This window comes from Taudactylus pleione, unplaced genomic scaffold, assembly GCF_031769625.1.
Source record: "Taudactylus pleione unplaced genomic scaffold, aTauple2 ptg000021l, whole genome shotgun sequence".
Lineage (NCBI taxonomy): Eukaryota > Metazoa > Chordata > Amphibia > Anura > Myobatrachidae > Taudactylus > Taudactylus pleione.
This window is the reverse complement of record NW_028284423.1, coordinates 1,062,757-1,085,518: the sequence shown is the minus strand read 5'-3', so window position 1 is coordinate 1,085,518 and position 22,762 is coordinate 1,062,757.

Here is a 22,762-nt window from a genome sequence, read left to right as displayed (position 1 = left end):
TTGTATGAGTCACCCTCACAAATATAATGTGAATTATGATAGGCTTGATGCAGTGACATGCGTAAGCTCATTTAAATAATATTAATAAAGATTAAAAATCTGCATATAAACTAACGCAAAACAATAGTAGCATTCAAACAAACTATAAAATGTAAAAATCCATCCCCTTGGTACAAGCGTACGTATTCTGCGGAAGGAATGACACACACGAACAATAATAAAGTTTATTGACATTGTTAAAAAAAACGGATTGCAAACATGTGAATACCAATTAAGCGAATGAATATACTGATTGCTATTAATCGATTCAAGTATGTGGGCAGAATGAAACAGCAGGCAATCGAAAACTGACAAGGCCACTTCCGGAATTGTCTTGTGCGAGCGTTCCCTGCAACCTAAGAGGAGACGGACGGTCGCTATTTCGAACGTTCGCTAGCTAGAGGAGGGGTTGGGAGACTATGGGGCGGAAGATTAGCTGCGAACGAAAATACGAGCGAGCGGTTTAATTTACATTTTCCCGCTCGTACGCCGTTCGTGCGAGCGGCCACTTGCGTCCGGGTCTAAATCTGGGGAACTAGCCCTGAAGAAATATTGTATTCTGTGCATGTGTTTAGCACTAAAGACTAAGTAGAAAGGTGTGATTTCATCACCAATCAGTTTGTGGAACTACAAGTCCAAGCTTTGTTGGAAGTGACAAGAAGGAAGGAGGAACTTTGATAAAGTTATTTGTTCATGTGTTTGACATTCAAGTGGAAATACTTAAGGTACAGCTTTCTCCAAGTATACAGCATGCAGAAGATAATGAGCTCCAACTCATCAGTGCACTATAGATAGTGGGGTCTAAAGCTGAGCGTGGTATGTGTGATATTCCTGTGTGATGCTGCTTTTGATGTAGCTATTACCCAGTCAGTGATTGCATAGGCCTGTGTATTATTTATACTTGGAAGGAAGGTTTTATAACCAAAAGACAGAAAAGACAATGTGTTATGTTTGTTTTTGAGTAATGCTGTATATGCCCTTTAGATGTCTGGATACACAGCTGACTGTACAATTTATCTTTATATGCCTATTTTGTATATGGCTATATTTGTTTATCTTACCAAATTTTTTTGATATAAAACCACAAAAAGCAATAGCAATCCCAAACCCATTAATAAATGTGCCAGGGTGGGTTTTGCGTGGTGTTGGTGGCCTAAGTATATGTTGGGCAGGGGGTTCCCCGAGTCTCCCCCTGGTGTTCCTGACCCTGAACACTCCCCAGAAGAGCACTTTCTATGAAGATTCGGGTGGAGGCACTGAAATTAAGAGAACCGCATGGTGTGAAGCATTGCAAGGAGAGTATCTTTAAATACAGCCCATTACCTAGGAGACCCAGGTAAAGGGGTGTTACACAATTATAAAGGAAACTTTATTTATCTAACTGAAGAGTGAAGAGCACCACAAATACTCATATTTATATTTTGGCAATATATTAAATGGAATTATAAAGCTGAGACTAATTAATTTGATTAACTAATTAAATTGAATTATATAAGAATGCTGTTTTATTTTAGATTCTCAAGCATGACTTCTGTACTGAACCCAATTAAATCCTGCAAGACTGGCTACACTGTATCAGCATATTACGCCATCTTGTAGTGCTACATGCACTGTTCATAGTTCATCCCATACTTGCCGACATTCAGCTCCCAGGGAGCTGAATATCTGCATACAGCAGGAAGGGGGGGGGCAATGACTCCGCATTGGGGACGAGGCCAGGGCATGACCGCACGATCACGTCATCGTGGCCTCGCCCCCTCTTCACAATGCCGAAATTAAAGGCATTGTGAAGCAGGGGACAGGGCCACAATGACGCGATTCAGAGCGAATCGCGTCATCCCCCCCCCCCGCGCACTGCAGGGGTTTCTATTAGCACCCGATATTCGGGAGGCTCCTGACCAAATCGGGAGGGTAGCCAAGCCTGGTTCATCCTCTTATGTTCATTAATGGTCATGTATCGAAAATCTTTTTCTCCCACACTCTATGCTTTCACAACAGAACATTCACGATTTCAACTTTATTTGATTCTTATATCTGAACTCATTTGATAAGTTAAAGAGAATGGACAGACAAAATACAATCTTATAGGTAAGGGGCATATGTATATGTATTATTATTCGCAGAGACCTGTAATTTTCAGACTTTTAACGCCTTTTATCGTGTCTCTGAATTTGATTTTTTTCACCATTTGTATCGGTGTTGACCTGGCTTAAATGAAAATGCAATAAACTATAGCCTTTCACGATTGTACCCTGTATTTTTCCCATTTACTTTTTTTCGCAAATGACTTTAGGCAAATGGCATAACAGTGTGACTTCTGCACATGTGCTAAGCTTGGCAGTATTGGGGTTTAAGCATATATATGTGTAAATATAATATATATATGTGCATATATTTTTTTAAAATAAAAGGAATATGCTTGAGAGCAACTTCAGTTTCTTACAGAATGTCCTTGTGGAACTACAAGTCCAATAATAGATTGCTCAATTCATTTACAGGCTGCAATCCACATACACAGGAATCAAGGTGGCAGTCTGAGACTCTGTGGAGGAACTTGGGACCTCATTCAGAGTCGGTCGTTGCGGCCGCACGGTCGTAGGGGAAAGGGGCCGGTTATGCAAATTAAGCAATCACAAGTTGCGGTCCTAAGATGAGAACGTTAGCTGAACGACCGAGGGTAAGAAGCGGTCGTAAGACAAATTCACGCCCCCTTCTCGACCACCACACACGTCATCTCCTGGGATATAAGGATTAATCGCGACCATCGGGAACCATCGGAACTGGTCGTAGAGCTTAAGGTTGACCATACCCTCTCTTAAGCACTACGATCAAGTCAGTGTTCAAACCTCCCATGTCACATGTGCCATGACACTACTTTCTTAATTATGCACTCCCATCAAACGCCTTTCGCATAATTAGGCACGCCTGCGTTCGGAACTCCACTCCCCCGTTTTCAAGCACCTTCCACTGTTATCACCCACAAACGGTTCAATCTGTCACTCAAACTACCGACCTGGCTGTGTTCAAGGAGAGAGAAATTTCTGATCGTAGCAGCTAGTTTGCGCTCGCTCATTGCGAACTTCGGTTGTGTAAGACCGTGCGGCCGCAACGACCGACTCTGAATGAGGTCCTTGGTGCTTTGTGGAGAAATCCATCATACTTGTTAACCTGTGGTGGACTAACCGCCACTGCTGGTACGCATGCTATCTATCAGTGCCTGACATAATTGCTATATAAAAATTTTATACTTTTAATGCACTATGTGGCACCCCCTTTATTCAGTTTATATATATATATATATATATATATATATTCTTCAACACGGATCGGCACTCTCTCCTAAACGTTCAGCAGCTCCGGTGCCTTCCGCAACTTGAATATCTAAAGACAGCTAAAAAAATGAACGACGGCACTCGGATACGTTGGTAAAAATTCAAAAGACGTGTATTCACATTAACGTCATGAGACACCAACGTTCCAGGACCACAACATCCCTTTTTCAAGGTATGTCTACATTCTGGTCCCGAAACATTGGTGTCTCATGATGTTAATGTGAATACACGTCTTTTGAATTTTTACCAATTTTTACCAAAGTCTTCATTTTGTAGCTGTCTTGAGATATATGTATTTAAAGAAAAAGAAGAACAGATGGTGGCGCTCCATAGTACATAAAAATCGATTTATTACATAACAAGTAAAATCACTTGAAACTCTCTTTAAAATAAACTCATACCGATGTAAAGAAGAGTGTGGACTGATTACCACATGGCTTAGGAATAAGATCAACCAGGCCAAGCTCCAACCATCCTCAAGGATACCTCTGGGTTACCCAAGCCATGCTGCTCATTTCCAATGGAGGTGACAGCATGCCTGAACCACCAGGGATCACTGCAATTGGCATTGATGCTGGGTCTCATGCAAAAAGCATCACCTAGGCCACGCACTAGTGCGTTTCGACATTGGACTTCATCAGAGGGCTATATATATATTCATGCAGAAATGATAGTATATATATATATATATATATATATATACTTAGTACTGTACAAATGTTTTAGGCAGGTGTGAAAAAATGCTGCAAAGTAAGAATGATTTCAAAGTAGAAGTGTTAATAGTTTATTTTTATTAATTAACAAAATGCAAAATGCTCCCACTTTGAATCCATAAGGTAAGAAGGTGAATGTGCTGCTCTGCTTATCTGGGTGGAATTCAACTACCCAGTACTGATCACATACAGTACATACAGAATTTTCATTTTTCTTTTTATATCTGAGGTGCGAAATCTGCCACCTTTTGCTGAGAACCAAGTGTTTCCTATGCCATCGTTCCAGTATTTCTGAGACCATTTGGGACTTACAATATGTATTCTTTTATGTGAAGGCACAGAGATTAACCCTTGAAGAAGTCTCCAAGGAGACGAAACGCATAGGGTAACTGTTTTTGATCCCAATTCGGTGACTACATCACTACAAATACATGCTTTAAATCTAAGGGTGAATCGTCCATGTTCAAATGTGGAACCCGGTAAACCTAATCAGCACCGTCTAAAATTGTATTGGTACTGTACAAAATGTTTTTCATTGTAATAAATTGTATTATGTTTTTATAAGGGTGTCAACAGCTTTTTGTCCACATAAACTACTAGGTTTTTATGTGAATGTTTTTATACTTCAATAGTAGTATTTAGAAGTGTTTATCCAGAGCGGCCTTTTCTTAATTCTCCAGTATAAACTGTAAAGTTACTTAAGCGCTTTCTCACAGACCTTTTCTATCTCTAATATCCAGCCCCACTAACAGAGGATTCTGTATGAGTAGCTGCTAGTTTAGTTCTCTGTATAGGCGCAGGATAAGGGTGGTTTATATAAACAGTTTATTTTTTATTAATTAATAAAATGCAAAGTGAATGAGCAGAAGAGAAATCTAAATGAAATCAATGTTTGTTGTGACTACCATTTGCCTTCAAAACAGCATCAATTCTTTTAGGTACACCTGCACAAAGCCAGGGATTTTGTAGGATTATAGTAATCAGGTGTATGATTAACCAATCATACCAAACAGGTGATAATGATCATCATGCGTTTCGACATAGGACGACATAAAAATGCGACAACACATATAATACATCTGAGAAATAATAAAAATATGATAAAACACAAAAAAACTTGATGTTAGCACAAAACATCATCAGCAAAGGGCAAGAGCGGGTGGAAGAACATACTACAGAATTGTGGGAAACTTGCATTTATTTGTAGTGCAAGGAAAAACAGGTGATCAATTGAGTGTAAATTTTAAGCTACCAGTATAATAAAGAATGGTCCAAAGAGGACACAAGAGAGGATATCATAGTCAGGTTTCAGTTCTGAAACCACTCATCACATCTGGCAATGCATGTTTGCGTTTCAGTGGTGCAAGGTGCACAAGGAAACAGGCAATATACTACAGAACAGTGAAGGAATGCAATATGGTCAAATTAATTATCCTTTACTATATCCTCAACAAAAAAAGTCCATATGTAGTTCCGACCTAAAGAACTCTACAGTCATGAATGCAACAGTTTGTGTTTCTATGTGTGATGCAATTTATCCTGCCATGATTTAGGAGCACTCATACAGTATCTCTTGAAGGCAAGGTCAATGCAAACCTTTACTTGGTGCTGAATGACCGTCATTAGCCCGTGTTGGAGAATTGTCTTCCAGGATGACAGGCATGCTTTATCCATAAGTATTGTATTGTTCCTGTGGGTTACAGAATGCTATGTATGCTTGTATCTAATATTCATGTTTTGTAATGTTTAATTTATATCCTTTTACCCAGATTCATTATTGCAACATTACAATTTATATGTAACCTGTATTGTGACTATTACTTCATTTTAGTTGCCTACAATGGCAAAGTACATCAATTTATCAGTTTGCTATAGTACAACTATATATGTTATGATGTTACCTTGGGAAACTGGTACAAACAGTACTAAGATGCAGTTCCCATAGGATGCATCTGATAATTTGTTGGTCACCTGTTGCAGAAAGGGACATTCTTTAATGTTTACATTCTGTAGCCTATTACATGGGATGTAGTCGGCATCCCGGCATGCGGGATGTTGACGGTCTGAATACCGTCGCCGAAATCTAGACAGGTCGGGATCCCAGCACCAGTATCCCGACCGCCGACATCCAAGGTAAGTATCGGGGTGTTAGGGGGAGGTTAGAGTGCATGGTTATGGTTAGGCACATGGGAGGAGGTTAGGTTTAGGCATCGGGGAGGAGTGTTAGGTTTAGGGTGCTGGGAGGGGGGAAGTTAGGCTTAGACACTAGGGAGGGAGGTTAGGGTTAGGCACCGGGGAGGGGCTGTTAGGGTTAGGGTAGGGGTTAGGAAATCTCCTGTCTTCCTTATGGGTATCGGGATTCTGGCTGTTGGGATGCCACTGACGGTATTCCCAACATGTGCTTTTAGAGTTAGCTTAAAAATCGTACTATTATGTTTATGTTAGTGCAATAGGTTGTAATTCTATAATCATGGATGAGCTCCATACATGTACTAATCTTTCATGGAAGAACAGCTAGTAGCAAATCCTTATCTTATCTTTCAAAATAGTTTGTATGTTATACAGTATAACATTATAGATACATATTTGTATTACATCATATGCAGTATGTACTGTAGAGTCCTCATGAAAGCCATGAATAGCTCTCATATATGTATGAAAGAATATAAACTACTAATTACTCATTTTATATTTAGGCAGTGGGCCATAGTTTTGACTAACTGTTTCTATTAATATATTGAAATTTAAGCATCACACAGGTTAGTCTTTCTGATATCAACAAGATTTCCTCTAGCGCAATATAAAGAGCAAATGTTGTACTCAGCTCTAGGAACTGGGAAAACTTTTTACATACAAAATGAAAAATGCAAGTGAGAGTCAATTTATTATAAAACCGGTCAGATAACAGTTTGTTATGTGTAGATCTTCTGTAGTATGAATTCAGCAATATGTCTTCTGGTATAGCACCATAGAGATACACTTTAGATAAAAGATTAGCGTAGGAGAGCTCATCCATATTCTATCATCCACTAACAATGTGAATTACAACCCACTGCAGTCAGATGAACTAAGAATAAAACCATTATGCTAAATCCATTTTAACAAGCTTTTAAAGTAGTTGGACAAGAAAGCAAGTGGTGCGTTTAGTTTGAAAATGAACCTCTTACTACAAAGAGCAAAATATAAAAATGTAGTGTAATATAAAAATAATGCAGAAAGGAAACTTACGTAATAAAAATAAATTTTCGGTAACAAGCATGTATAGAAGATATACTGTAGGTAGTTACATTAGTTAGCAATAACCCATTCTGTAATTGTTTACAATTTGTTTGAGATGAGTAACTTTATATTACACTGATTTTAATTTCTTATAAATATTGATATTAGCACAATTTGTCCTGACTCAAGAATTAGGATCTCTATTTTGGAACGTGTGGGTCCTATTAAAATATCCCAGTTGGCAAGTGTTTATTTGGTCTACTTATACAAATGTAAAAAGCTAATTCTAGCACACAAAACATCACTTATATGTAGAGATGAGCGGTCCGGATTACCTTGAATCTGGGCCACTCCAAACTTCTAAATCCGAGCCACATTCAAGGGGCTAAGGGGCTGTGCTGCTGTGTGTCCATCTCTAAGGGGCTGTGCTTCTGGGGCTATGTCCATCTCTAAGGGGCTTTGCTGCTGTGTGTCCATTTCTAAGGGGCTGTGCTTCTGGGGCTATGTCCATCTCTAAGGGGCTGTGCTGCTGTGTGTCCATCTCTAAGGGGCTGTGCTTCTGGGGCTATGTCCATCTCTAAGGGGCTGTGCTGCTGTTTGTCCATCTCTAAGGGGCTGTGCTTCTGGGGCTATGTCCATCTCTAAGGGGCTGTGCTGCTGTGTGTCCATCTCTAAGGGGCTGTGCTGCTGTGTGTCCATCTCTAAGGGGCTGTGCTGCTGGGGCTGTGTGTCCATCTCTAAAGGGCTGTGCTGCTGTGTGTCCATCTCTAAGGGGCTGTGCTCCTGGGGCTGTGTGTCCATCTCTAAGGGGCTGTGCTGCTGGGGCTGTGTCCATCTCTAAGGGGCTGTGCTGCTGGGGCTGTGTGTCCATCTCTAAGGGGCTGTGCTGCTGGGGCTGTGTCCATCTCTAAGGGGCTTTGCTGCTGTGTGTCCATTTCTAAGGGGCTGTGCTTCTGGGGCTATGTCCATCTCTAAGGGGCTGTGCTGCTGTGTGTCCATCTCTAAGGGGCTGTGCTTCTGGGGCTATGTCCATCTCTAAGGGGCTGTGCTGCTGTGTGTCCATCTCTAAGGGGCTGTGCTTCCATCTCTAAGGGGCTGTGCTGCTGGGCTGTGTGTCCATCTCTAAGGGGCTGTGCTGCTGGGTCTGTGTCCATCTCTAAGGGGCTGTGCTGCTGGGGCTGTGTGTCCATCTCTAAGGGGCTGTGCTTCTGGGGCTGTGTCCATTTCTAAAGGGCTGTACTGCTGGGTCTGTGTCCATCTCTAAGGGGCTGTGCTGCTGGGGCTGTGTGTCCATCTCTAAGGGGCTGTGCTTCTGGGGCTGTGTCCATTTCTAAAGGGCTGTACTGCTGGGGCTGTGTCCATCTCTAAGGGGCTGTGCTGATGTGTGTCCATCTCTAAGGGGCTGTGCTGCTGGGGCAGTGTCCATCTCTAAGGGGCTGTGCTGTCACTATGTCCTTCTAAGTGGCAAGCTGTGTCCAGTCCCCTTAGTCTAATTAATTTCCATCACAGCGGTGCTGCACTGACTCCACATGTCTCACCCACTGCGTTCACAGTGTAAATCCATATTTGTCAGCAAAAAAATCTTTAAAATAATAAAAAAGTAAAAATAAAATAAAAAATTGTTGAAATTGTACTGTTCTGCGCACTGCACCCCAGTACGCTGTATTACCCTAGAGCATGTGCGCAAAAGTGGTCTGACTTTACGCAGTGTAAGCCAAGCTGCCAGTTTTAAAAAATTGTTGTACTGTGCACTCCCCCCAGTATGCTGTAGTACCCCAGAGTGTGTGCATAAAAGTGGTCTGACTCCACGTAATGTGAGCCAAGCTGCCAGTTTAAAAAAAAATTGTTGTATTTGTTTGTACTGTACACTGCACCCCAGTACGCTGTAGTACCCCAAGGCCAGAACGTGCGCAAAAAAACAGTCTGACTCCATGCAGCTGTGAGCTGGTCAAAATTGAGTGTAAATGACTGGAAATTTATGTTATTGAGGTTAATAATACCCTAGGAACAAAAAATGATCGAAATTATGTGATATAATCTTTTTTTTGTAAATTTAAAAAAAAAAAAAAAGCAAATCCAAATCCCAAACCAGTCACAGTGGTTTGGAAAATCCAAATTCAATACCGATCGACAAATCAGAGCCAAATCCAGCAAAAATGGTCCTGCGCACATCTCTACTTACAGTATATGTGATATTATATATGTTCTGTTTGTCATTATCAGATATAACAGAATTGCATGCAGTAAGGGCACTGTGGTAGACAGTTCGAACCAGTGGCTTCTGAAGACCTCTGGTCCCCCTTAGCCCTAAGCTGCCTGTTTAGTAGAAAAGTGAGACTTTGGAATTAATCTTCATGGACGTATAGTGCAGTGATCTGTTCACACAATGCTCTTTACTTAGAAAACATGCCATCTCTGCTAAACAGGCTGTTCTGGTGCTTCCACAGTTGCAAATAGAGGGAAAGAATCGTATAGATTGGAGATTCTGTGCCAGGAATTGCAGTGCGGCTCCCAGAAATTCTGGGCCACTCTGTTGTTGCCATAGGTATTACCTCTACTGCTACAACATTGACCAAAACAGACAAATGTGGATTTGGCTGCAGTAGCTATAGAACTTGGACAATTTATCAGACAAATAGTATTTAAAAATGAACTGTTGAGTGGGAATGTATAAAATATTTATCATGCGTGCAAGGAACAGGTATAAAAGAAATTGAGACTAGAGGATTACACATGCTCTGTTCCAACTTCCAAGTCTATTCACAATATATTTCCCAGTATTTATATGCTTGTATAAATAGGGCATTCTTTCCTCAGTAAAAGGGAAGAACAAGGATTCATTAATGATTTCTATAGTCTAAACATTGATGCCCCTTTTATGCACATTGTGGGGGAAACTCTTCTTGATACCACACATAGGGGCTATTTACAAATACACAGCACAGTGTAATGGCGCATACACACGGTTAGATGTGTCAGATGAACGATTGAACGATTTGACCAACGATTTTGCAAACGGTTTGAACGATTTGAACTGCGAACGATTTTTGACTGCATTAAGCTGCATACACACGGGACGATTTTCCTGAACGATATGAAAGATAACAATATCGTTTAACGATAAATCGTTCATATCGTTCATTGTTATGCAGTGAACAATCAACCAACGACCAACGATGCGCGTTCCCGCATGAACGATAACGATACCTATGGTCATTCATGCATGCAGGCCAACTTGGATGATTTTGTAAAGATTTGCCTGTATAAAGATAGCTGCAGTGACATATCTATCATAGATATCTATCAGTGTGTACAACCAAAATCGTTTGACCTGCACTACAGAAAGTTGGAAGGAAATCTACCAATGATATCTATGGTTGTTCAAGTCGTACCGTGTGTATGCAGGGAATTGGTATGAAATACCGTTGGCCGCATGGCCGGCGGTTCGATTCCCGTCAGCGGCAGCCCGACAGAAGCAGAGTGCGACGCAGCGGAAGCTCGACAGCGCTGGAAATCCCTATCGTGGATAGGTAAGTATCCACTAACCTAACCCCCCTAACCCTAACCCTCCTTAGGGGTGCCTAACCCTAACTTTCCCCCCAAGTGCCTAACCCTATTCCCCCCTCTAAGTGCCTAACCCTAACCACCCCCTTCCCCGCTGCCTAAACCTAAGTCCCCCAGGGGGGTGCCTAACCCTAAGTCCCCCCCGGGGGTGCCTAACCCTCCCTCCCCCTAGCCTAACCCTCCCGGGGGGTGCCTAACCCTAAGTCCCCCCCGGGAGCCCTAAACCTAACCCCCCCCACCGCGGCTGTCTGCTCGCGGCGCCCGGCATCACTACGATCGTGATGCCGGGCGCCGGTCTCCCGGCGTCGGGGAAATGCGGGCGTCTATATCTAGATGCCCGGCATTTCACCCATGCCGGGATAAGACAGTCGGGAAGCCGGCTGCCGGTATTTAGGCAGTCGGCTTCCCGACTGCCTCCCATATGCAGCATTAAATTGACTGAAATCGTCCCAAACTGACTGCAAACACATCAGATGTCAGATATCATTATCTGACCATCGGGAACGCGCATCGTTTATCGTTCAGACATGTCAGATATGTCAGATTTTCCTTTGAGATATGGACGATTGAACGATTTTTTAATTCATTATCGTTCAGATCTGAAGAGAAATCTGACCGTGTGTATGCACCATAACAAACAGTATTATAGACTTTTCTTCCTGTTGGAAGGACCATTGGCCCTCATTCAGAGCCGCACGTTAACAACAGTACGCTCGTTGCGTTCCGATGTTGACTAACCGCGCATGCGTCGGTGTTACACTGCGCATGTGCGTACGGCAGATTGCGAGTTTTTTTTCTCTCGTTCCTAAAATAGCGTACAGGAAGTGACATGTCAAATGTGATTGACAGAACAGGGCGTTTTTGGGTGTTGACGGGGGTGGAGATGAAAAAACGCAGGCGTGGCGAGGCGTTTTTGGGGCGTACATACATTAGCAGATGCGAACGTCAAATGTGTTCGGACCGTCTCATACGTCACTGGAACATCCGCTTTCCCTTCAAAATGCTCGCACAGCTTAGGGTCAGGATTACTCGACCACATTGGCGATGGCCTTCTCCTCCGTCCCGGGACTCCACGATGGTGCTGCGATTAATCGCGGCTGGTCAGTAAAGTAATTAGTGTTGGATTGAAATCCGGCTTGGTATGTGTTTGGAAAGCAGTTTATTGGGATAGCACAAAAGCGTACGCAGGTGGAAATCAGAGCTGCTAATGTCATGATTACACAATCAATTAGCGTACATTTTTGGGGTTTTATTTTGGCCACAATTTGTTGGTTATGGCCTATTGTAACAATAATGTCATCATCTTTTAATTAGCTCCCCTTTTTTTTGGTTTACTGTGGAATTTGCATCGCTATGTGATTTTTTAAACGTTCCTTAAAGAGGCCTTTTTTTTGTTTTAAGAGGGTCAGTTTTTGCCTTTAGGGCCAGGATTAAATGTAACCCATTTGTACAATAATGTCACAATACAATCTCATTTTTTTGTTTTTAATTTATTGTTTAAACACAAACAAATTGGCCTAATATTTTGTTGCCTTTTTTTGTGGCAAAGATATTTGTTCAAAAAAAAAAAAACCATAACTGCTAACATAAGCGTAAATACAAAATTTAAAAACATTTCACAAGAAAGGAGAGGGAAGTTTTGACCAGAAAGGAATATGAGCCAAGCACAGAAGGAGTGTGGGAAAAGTCGCCATTGCTGTCACCGTTTTCTCGCCCGTTTGGCTGGGTGAGGGTGGGCGCCAGACCGGGTCCGGGATGCCATCGGGCTGGCCTGTCCAGAGGCAGATGTTGTGGCCTCTGGACTAGGCACAGGGCTAGGCACATTTGGAGGATTGGCTGATGTTGTGCCAGAGGTGGAGGATCCGGATGTTCCGGCAGGAAGGGAGGTCGGCTCCACCATGTGCTGGCGAACGAGCTGCTCCAGGGCATCGGCGATGCGGATGTTGGCCCTGGTATTTTCCGCCAGGGCCTGACCAATGGTCACGTTGGCCGCAGCATTTTGCTCCAGGGCCTCAGCCACCCGTATCAGACTGGCGTCCATCCTCTGCAGAATCTCCGTATGGCAATCCGATTTAAAATTGAGTTCTGTGAGGAGGCCCACTGCCTGCGAGGGGGCACGCCCTGGACTGGCTTCTGCAGGGTCCTCAGCCGGATGTACTGGTTCCTCCCCTGCAGAGCCAGCAGAAATTCTGCGGCCAAGGCTCCCCTCTGGAGCAGACTCATCCGCCTCTGTCTCTGTTAGGAAAATTGCGAAAAGACTCACATTAGAATCTACATATTGGCACAATAGCATTTCAGAGTTGGTGACATCACAAGACTTACCTTGGCCAACATGAGGAGCCGCAAAGTCTGGCATGTCCGTATCCATGTTGGACACGCCAAACACCTCCACAGCCTGCACACACCCCTGTGCCAGCTCTTCTAAGTCTGTCAACTCCAATGACACAGGGGTGGGACCCCCACCTGTCCCCCTTGCATGCCTAGCCCTGTCGGCAAGTTTTTGCTTGAGACGATATTTGAAGTCTGCCCATCTGTGGAATGAAATTGGAACCATTATCCTTTTTTTTACAATGGGGTTTGTTTATAGGATGGGAAAGTGTTTACTTACCGCCGTTTGACATCCCGGGCTAGACGGACATAATCACCCACCCTATTGACAGCAACGGCGACCTCCTCCCACATTCTCCACTTCTGGCTTTGGCTCATATTCCTGGCTGCCTGGGGCAGGATGTCAACGCACTTCTGGATCAAAACCTCCATCTCCTTGCTTGTGAAATGTGGCTGCCTTTTTTTTTTGGCAGCTTTGGTGGGTTGACTGGGGCCAGCAGTCTCTTCCATGTCATCCTCCTCACCTATTTGGGTAAATATGCAGATTTAGCCACTTCACAACTTGACCAATATATTTGTTTTAAAATAATCATGGAGACAAAATGCATGAAGGCCTTACCGCCGGATTTTTGGCCATTGTTTCCCTGGTCTGAAGCCATGTTTCTGCTTCCAGAATGAAATCAACCAGAAATTCAATGTGATTTCGTGACGTATTTATACATGCGTCCTTTGTTTGCGGCCGCATCATTGATTGTGCGTCCCTATGATTCATCCTTAATTTGTGCGGGAAAATAAACACTATTTATGGCTTGGTGTGTGTGGAGTCGAGGTGGGGTTGTTGGATTGTTGGCGGTTAAGTTGTTTGGATTTGGTTGTTTGCGGTTGGAGGATTTGGCAGAGTTGGTTTTTTGTTTGTTTTTGCTACAGTTCTTTTGTTTTTCCGTTCGCATTTTTTTCCTTTTTTCCACATCCTTTCCTGATTTGGTAAGTTTTGTGCAGTCTAATTTGTGGCCAATTGGTGTCTACTTGTGTTTTTTGGTTAGCTAATTTTTTTAACACTAATTTCATCTTTTTTAGTTTTTTTTGGCTTTCGGACCCAAAGACCTTTTTTTTGGAAATCTTATATATTCGAGTTGGGTAAGTCCATTTTTTGTCTTGCATTTGCGAACTAATTAACGCATTTTTGACTGTTGGTGTAGTGACTTGCATTTGCGAACTAATTAACGCATTTTTGACTGTTGGTGTAGTGACTTGCATTTGCGAATTAATTACCGCATTTTTGACTGTTGGTGTAGTGACTTGCATTTGCGAATTAATTACCGCATTTTTGACTGTTGGTGTAGTGACTTGCATTTGCGAATTAATTAACGCATTTTTGACTGTTGGTGTAGTGACTTGCATTTGCGAACTAATTAACGCATTTTTGACTGTTGGTGTAGTGACTTGCATTTGCGAACTAATTAACGCATTTTTGACTGTTGGTGTAGTGACTTGCATTTGCGACCTAATTAACGCATTTTTGACTGTTGGTGTAGTGACTTGCATTTGCGAAATAATTAACGCATTTTTGGCGGCTTATTCATCATGTAAACCAGTTTTGCTTTTCCCTTTTCCATTTTTGGGGTCCATTTGAACCCTATTTGACGTACGGTGTGCAATGTCGTTTTCATCGATGGCCAAATGTATGTTTCGGCTATTTTCTGTGTTGGCTTGCAACAATTTGAAAAACAAAAATTCACCCTCTAAATTTTTGATGTCTCATTTTTGGCTTTTTTACAGTTTATACGTATCATGACAATACCCCGGCATGTAAGCAGCTATGGATGGTATCAGAAAGCTAAGTTGTTTTTTGTTACTTTTGGGGTGGCTCAAAAGCCTTACATTGTAAACTTTGAATTTCAGGTAGATCTGGGGCGAATTGTTCTGGCCCTGCTCCCGGAAGACGACCAACCTCAAACTCGTCCCAGGCGTAGGCATCGTAGGCATGCAAGGCCCCAGATATTTCGAACACGTGTCACCCTTTTTGGAATGCCCGATGATGAGGTTTTAAGACGCTACCGTCTACCTCCCAAAATCATCATAGACACTCTCTCATTAATAGAAAGTGATCTTGAGTGGCAAATTGACAGTCCAACAGCAATACCACCACTGACGCAATTTATGGCGGTGTTACATTTCTGTGCCTCAGGATCGTTTCAAACAACGGTGGGAATAGTGGCGGGCATCTCCCGATCCTCCTTTTTCCGGATCCTGAGGGCAGTGATGGAGGCACTTTTCAAGCACCTCCATCATTTTATTAAAATGCCTTTGGATATGGGTGCCCTTAGTGTGGCCAAGGCCAATTTTTACCAAATAGCTGGCTTCCCACACATCATAGGGGTTGTGGATGGTACTCACATACCACTTCAGCCTCCAGCACGGCTGGAGGCAATATTTAGAAACAGGAAACACTATCACTCCCTGAATGTAATGGTGGTATGTGATGCCTCCCTCCAGATCCTGTCCCTGAATGCTAAATTACCCGGAAGTGCTCATGACTCCTTCGTCATCCGGCAATCAGGGATATGGCAGAAATTAACCAACCTACAAGCTGGTGATGCGTGGCTTCTGGGTAAGTGGAGACCTTTAGTACATAACAATGTTAAGCTTGATACACAGTGTTCCTGATGTGGTCTATTTTTGTTCACAGGAGACAGTGGATACCCTTGCATGTCCTGGCTGCTCACTCCTTATTTGGCTCCCACACCAGGGCCACAAAGTGCGTATAATTCCGCACTTACAGCCACCAGGCAAGTGGTGGAGCGCTGTATCGGCCTTTTAAAAGGCCGATTCAGATGCCTCCACCGCTCTGGTGGCGAGCTCATGTATGTGCCGGATATGGTGTCTAAAATTGTGGTCCTGTGTGGGATATTTCACAACATTGCCATAAGGAGTGGTGTCCCAATGCAGCCAGAGGATGCCTTACCTGAGGATGGCCCCCCCGAGGTTGGTCGAAGGTCAGTATGTGGGAGGGCCATACGCGATGATGTGGTGGCCAGATTTTTTAGGTAAGTTTGAACAAAACTCCAGTGTTTATACCTAATGTGTTTGTGTTTGTTTGCGAACATCTAATTTATTTTTATTTTTCTCACCATCTTCTGTTTGTTCACATAATCTTTGGCACTCCAACGCTCACTACTTCCTGCTACCCTTACCAAACCTGGATCTGGTCCTTTTGGGCATATATTCTGGAACCCATATCGCAACGCCATGTTTGTGGAATCATGTTGGCATGGTCCTTCGTCAACCAGTTCTTGATTTTGTGTTTTTATTTAATTATTTCTTGGTATGTGTTGTATTTGAATTTATCACTGTGTTTTTTTTTTGGGAGTGACCACTTTGTTTTCTCTGTTATGTTGTGAATAAATGTTTGGAGAGTGAAATGGTCTTCCTTTTTTGGGACGTTAACAGCAAGTGTAACCAGGTTAACACAAGTTACATTTGACTAAGGGGTAAACCAGTACTGATGCCAGTTGAGCTAAACTGAAATATGTTTTCAGCTTCCCAATCCACACCAAAAGGAAGCCTGGCCCAACCTTGGGATTTGTAAGATTGGCCTAAGCAGCTTGCGCACCAAGTAGGAACCTGGAAAATGTAGAAATATGTAATTGACACTACACCCAAAAAGGGAAATGACATTGTTACTGTTATGTGTTTCTTGTGTCTGTTTGACATACAAAGACAAAACACAATCTAACTTTTAAAAAAGGGAAATCCTTGCAGGAACAGTCTACTTATGTCATGCTAAACTATCTTGGTTTGGGTTTTTAAAAATGAGCCACAACGTATATTTGTCTTAATAAATTTAATTGGAAAATATAACAAAAATAAAAAAACTACTGCCGAAGGAGGCCAGACAGCCGGTCGAGGGCCACCAGAATGCCGATGACATGTTGGCGCATCTGCCCCACAACATCCGCCACCTCTTGCCGACGCCTCTGTTCCTCTGTGGGTGAGAAAAGTGTGTGGGTTAATACAACAATAGGGAATCCACATAAAAAAAAAAAAACACAACCAAATCACTCCTAAACCCAAACCCAAAAAAAAAAAGGGGGGGCTGGCAAAAATACAAGGTCTAGGTACAAATTCTCACAGGTATGATATGTGTATGTTTAAATCACCAGGAAGAGGTAAAGGCAAACCTTCACAATCACCAAAAGTCAAGCCACAAAAACACGAAGAAAGGCACGACACATGATTACATACAAACAGTTTGTGCTTTAAAAAAAAAAAAAAAAAAAACATACCGGGAGACAAAACGGGAGCTCCGGGCAAACCTCCATGATCCTCCTCGGAGGATCCGTCATTACCCAAAGAATGGGGAGGAGTTATGATGGACTCCGGGGAGGGGGTAATTGGAAGAGGGGTGGGTGGAGGAGAGGGGGAAGTGGGACGGAGGGGAAGGAGGCCCGACATTTCCGGGAGAGGGTCTGGGAAGGATGGGGAGGAGTGGGGAATAGGGGAAAGATTTGGGGTGGAGTGTTGGCTGGGGGTTGGGGATAGTGGCCGGGAACGCCGTCTGGACGGACGGTGATGGCGGAGTCTTGGCTGTCCCCCTAAAATATGTCAAAGAAATTGCGTTTAGTTTATGGACAAATCCGGGCAACCAAACTAAAAAAAAAAAAAAAAAACAACAAATAAGCCAAATAGCAGTAGAATTAATAAATCAGAAATAGAGGGGAAACATGCACACGCAGATATGAGTACAAATAATAAATAGAACAGACAGGAAAACATGCACACGCAGATATGAGTACAAATAATACATAGAACAGACAGGAAAACATGCACACGCAGATATGAGTACAAATAATAAATAGAACAGACAGGAAAACATGCACACGCAGATATGAGTACAAATAATAAATAGAACAGACAGGAAAACATGCACACGCAGATTTGAGTACAAATAATAAATAGAACAGACAGGAAAACATGCACACGCAGATATGAGTACAAATAATAAATAGAACAGACAGGAAAACATGCACACGCAGATATGAGTACAAATAATAAATAGAACAGACAGGAAAACATGCACACGCAGATATGAGTACAAATAATAAATAGAACAGACAGGAAAACATGCACACGCAGTTTGCCCCACAAACACAAACATTAAAACCACAATACATAACACTTACTTGCCAGGATCTGCATGCGAAAGCATGCCAGCAAGCGGGGCGTTCGCCGTTGCAGGTCGGACCACCTGCGCTCCAGCTGCCCGATGTTGCGGCGTGAGCCGAAGGACCGCAGGCGGGACCGTGCCTCCGCATACGCGGAGCGCTTCTGCCGGTTGGTCATGGGTTGAGGCTGGCTGGTGATCCGGCGATCCATGACCTCCGTAAGCACCAGCAGCTCGCGCCTGGTGAATGCGGAGGCTCTCATGATGGCAATGGTGTTTTTCTTAAAAATCATTTTTGATAAAGTGTGTAAAAATTTTCTGATTGGCTAATGTATTTTGGAAATTAACAGGAGCAATTTTATTGGTTAGTGTATGAGTCATGTGTTCGACAGGGCCAGAAATCTCTGGAGAGTTATGATAGGCTTGATGCAGTGACATGCGTAAGCAAATTTAAATAAAGAAATGAACCCAGGGAAATATGCGGGGATCCACAGCAATAGTACAATTGTTTAATTGTGGTTCACATGTTTTTTGAACAATAAAAGCGAATGTTTCATCCGTACGTATTCTGCGGGTAAACACAAACACGGACAAGAGTAAAGTTTCTTGCATTGTGTTGAAAAAAACAAACAATTAAGCTAATTGATACATTGATTGGCATGATACGATTGATGGAGGTAGGCAGAATAAAGGAGCAGGTAATCGACATCTGACAAGGCCACTTCCTGTTTATACTTGTGCGTGCGTTCCTTTCAAGCCATTTCGGGGATGTACGCTCGCTATTTCGTACGCTCGTTAGTTAGAGGAGGGGTCGTCAGAGTTTTGGGAGGAATTTTAGATGCGAACGAAAATACGAGCGAGCCATTGAATTTAAATATTTTTGTACGTACGCCTAACGTACGTGCGCCCGCTTGCGAGTGGGTCTGAATGAGGGCCCTTGTTTGCAATGTTGCATCAGCTTCTTTTCACATCAAGGGCATTGTGTAGAGTTGGATACATTTGCATTACTTATTTGTTATTTTAATTTAGATTACTGCAGGAAAGAAGATTCACATGTACATTTTATAGTGGCAAACAACAGATTTTGGTGCGTTTATATTTAATTTAATTTTATATGGAAAACGTGACACATTTATCATTGACATTGATAAGACACTTTTTTATGTACCATATACACATGAATGCATGAGATTTTGGGTCTGATGCAGAGGTGTAAGAGGTGTACATAATGCCAATGTGGGGCATATTGGAGCGATTTTTGTTGCTACTGCTCATACACATAAGCTGCACTGCGCATGCATTCTGATTGTGCTCATGCAGAGTCACAGGCCCTCATTCAGAGCCGCTCGTTAGCGGCAGTACGCTCGTTCCGAGCGATGTTTGCACATCTGCGCATGCGTACGGTTTTTAGTACGCATGCGCGAACCAGTCAGTGCGGCCAAAAATCGTTTGTACGCTATATAGCGAGTGCCTGCTATTTTGAGTGACAGAATGAGGCGTATGTGGGTGGTAACAGGGGTGCTTGAAAATGGGGAGTGGAGATCCGAACGCAGGCGTGCTTAAAGGTCAAAACGGGCGTATTATGGGTGTGCATAATTAATACAGCAGCGTCATTGACCACGTCACTGGGTTATTTTATAGCCAGAACTGCTCGCAAATTTGTGGTAGCAAACACCAACCACAAGAATAGCGAGCAGTTCATACGCTGGTCGATGTACTCGATTAATCTAATAAATAGCGGACATGACGTATGGTGCGAGCGGCCAGGGGGCGTTTTTAACAAATAAACGAGCGTATGTTTTGCACGCTCGTTCAGACTTAGAGGTGTGAACAGACTGCAATTTGCGAACGGATCATTTGAATAGCCACCCCTTGTTTTTGAACGAACGACCGCAAATAGCGAACGGCTCTGAATGAGGGCCACAGTTCTAATTTCAGGTGCATGCAGGGAGAAGTTGAAAATGTAGTGGGCGTTCCTGGCCAGTAACAGAGAGGTGTCTTGGAGCCCACATAGAGATGCTCCATCTTATGGACGTGTTATGGGAGTGTACAGTAGCAGGCATGTTGGTGAAAGTGGCTGCATATACAGATGCTCGATCGCTTACAGTACATAGTTGGTCATGCTCAGACAGATACACTGAACCTGCCATAGGGCTGGTGCATGTTTTGATGGTGCAACAGATGGTGGCATCTAAGGATGCAACAATTGGTATTACTGCATGTACGGACACTGGAAGTAGATGTCTCAGTCCCTGCACATTCAAACCCAAAGATGTAGCGGAATTTGCACAAGGCCACAGAAGGGCGACCGACAATAGATGGGGTATCACATGGGCAGTCCTTTTGACGTGCTTTTGTGCATGACTTCTTTGCAAATAAAGATGGCAGTGCTTCTTAATATACTTACAGTATAACCTTTTTGTACAGTGAGTGGTTTAGAACTGTTCAGTTTTTGTTACTAATATTTCATATGCTCTAGAAAGTACAACAGCAATATAGCAAATTAGTAGGGTGGACATTTAGATAAAACAAACAGAGAACTTGCTTTGTTAATTTGGCGGTCCTATCTGAAAACATTTTTCAAATCGCAAATTTTCAGCAAGTAAATTATATGTTTAATTAGGTTTTTTTCTATAACATATTAAAATCTATTTCTGGAACTTTATTTTGATGCTGGTTATCCTTTAATACTGAACAATTTTAAAAATGTTTTACCATAAACTATTAAAGTCAATATTTCAAAAATATGTACATATATAAAAAATATGTACATCACATTATTTCCCTGCAAAACACTTTGGGGTCTATTTACTAAGCAGTGTTAGGAGACAGAGTGAAAAGTGATAAGGTGCCAGCCAATCAGCTCCTAACTGTCATTTTTCAAACACAGCCTGTGAGATGGCAGTTAGGAGCTGATTGGCTGGCACCATATCACTTTTCACTCTGTCCCCTAACATTGCTTAGTAAATAGACCCCTTTATGTGGTATCATTGCATGTAATATATAAAGTAAAACAATGAAATCCAGTCAGCAGTTTATTCCACCTGTGTCACCTGAGAGTACAGTACATGGATACGTTGGTAAGTGGTCTGTCACAAATAATTTAAATGGTTTTTGCACCTACTGTATCTTGTTTAATCCCTGAACTGTGTATGTAGTGTATTTATCCAATCACTTTTAGTTTTTCCTGTAGGCCAAACCAAGAATTGTTAAAAATACAAACAACAATTAATTGATAAAAGATAAACAGTAACTGCATTTGGTGCACATAGCAGGGTTATTATTCTGGTTCTTTCCTCTGCATAAGTCAGAAAAGCTCCATTTGCTCTTCTTTGACAAACCTAATGTCACCTGCTGCATTGATTTTACTGCTGCTTTTTGGAGCCAGGAGAATTTAGCAAATGGGTCCTTTCACACTTTATCCACAGCTATCATTATCTCGCTGTGCCCAAGTTCATCCTTTTCCTCCTCACAGTAGTTCAGTGTCAATTTCTGTCCTAATCTTATCTGTGTCACAGTGTCTCTGCACATGTTACTATTGTCTGTGCCAATCTCCTTCTGTTACATTATCAGGCCACTTGTAGCTGACTTTGTCATTCTCTTTTTCTGTATTTTGCTGTTGATTTATGTGTTATCGAAACCTCTTTATTGTATTAATGATTTCACTGCACATTTTATCTCGCAACACTCACATTTTTGAATTGGGATGAGAGTGTGACCACATCATGGTTGGGGTATGACTATGTCACAAGTGGGCATTGTCCCATCTTCTAGACAGTGTGTCTTGTGCCTTTGAAATGCTTAGTTACTCTTCCCTCACCCAAATACACAATTTATCTGCACATTACCCATAACCACATACTGTACAACTAGTCTGTAACTTGGAACATTTGGATTCCCTAGAATGATGCCTTTATTTCTGTTTGGTATTAGGACTGGTAAAGGAGGAGCTCTTTACAGGAGGGGAATTTGGCCTCAGAGTACCCCTAGGTACAAACGTAATGGCCGCCCTCTCCACCCAATTTTAGTATTTTTATTGTTTGATTATATGCCCTCATTTGACATTTTTATAGGAAAGGGGGGGTATAACACTCTAGGTTAATCGGTCAGTGTCCTTAGCAGCTCGACATACAGAGGTATCCCTGCCTCTGTTTAGACAAAATTATATGAATAAATAGAACGTGGTGCACTCTGGGGCACTTAAAGTTATCTGATGATTTAACCATGTGCGGTATCTTTGATTATTTTATCAATGTGTAAAGGTGTTACAATTCCATATATATCCACAAATTATCCGCATTTAGGCCCTCATTCAGAGGCGGTCGGAGGATGCAAGCGGTCGCTCAGAAACTGGGCGTCCGCTTGCATCCTGACCGGCCGCCTCTGTTTCGGTCGTTAGGCTG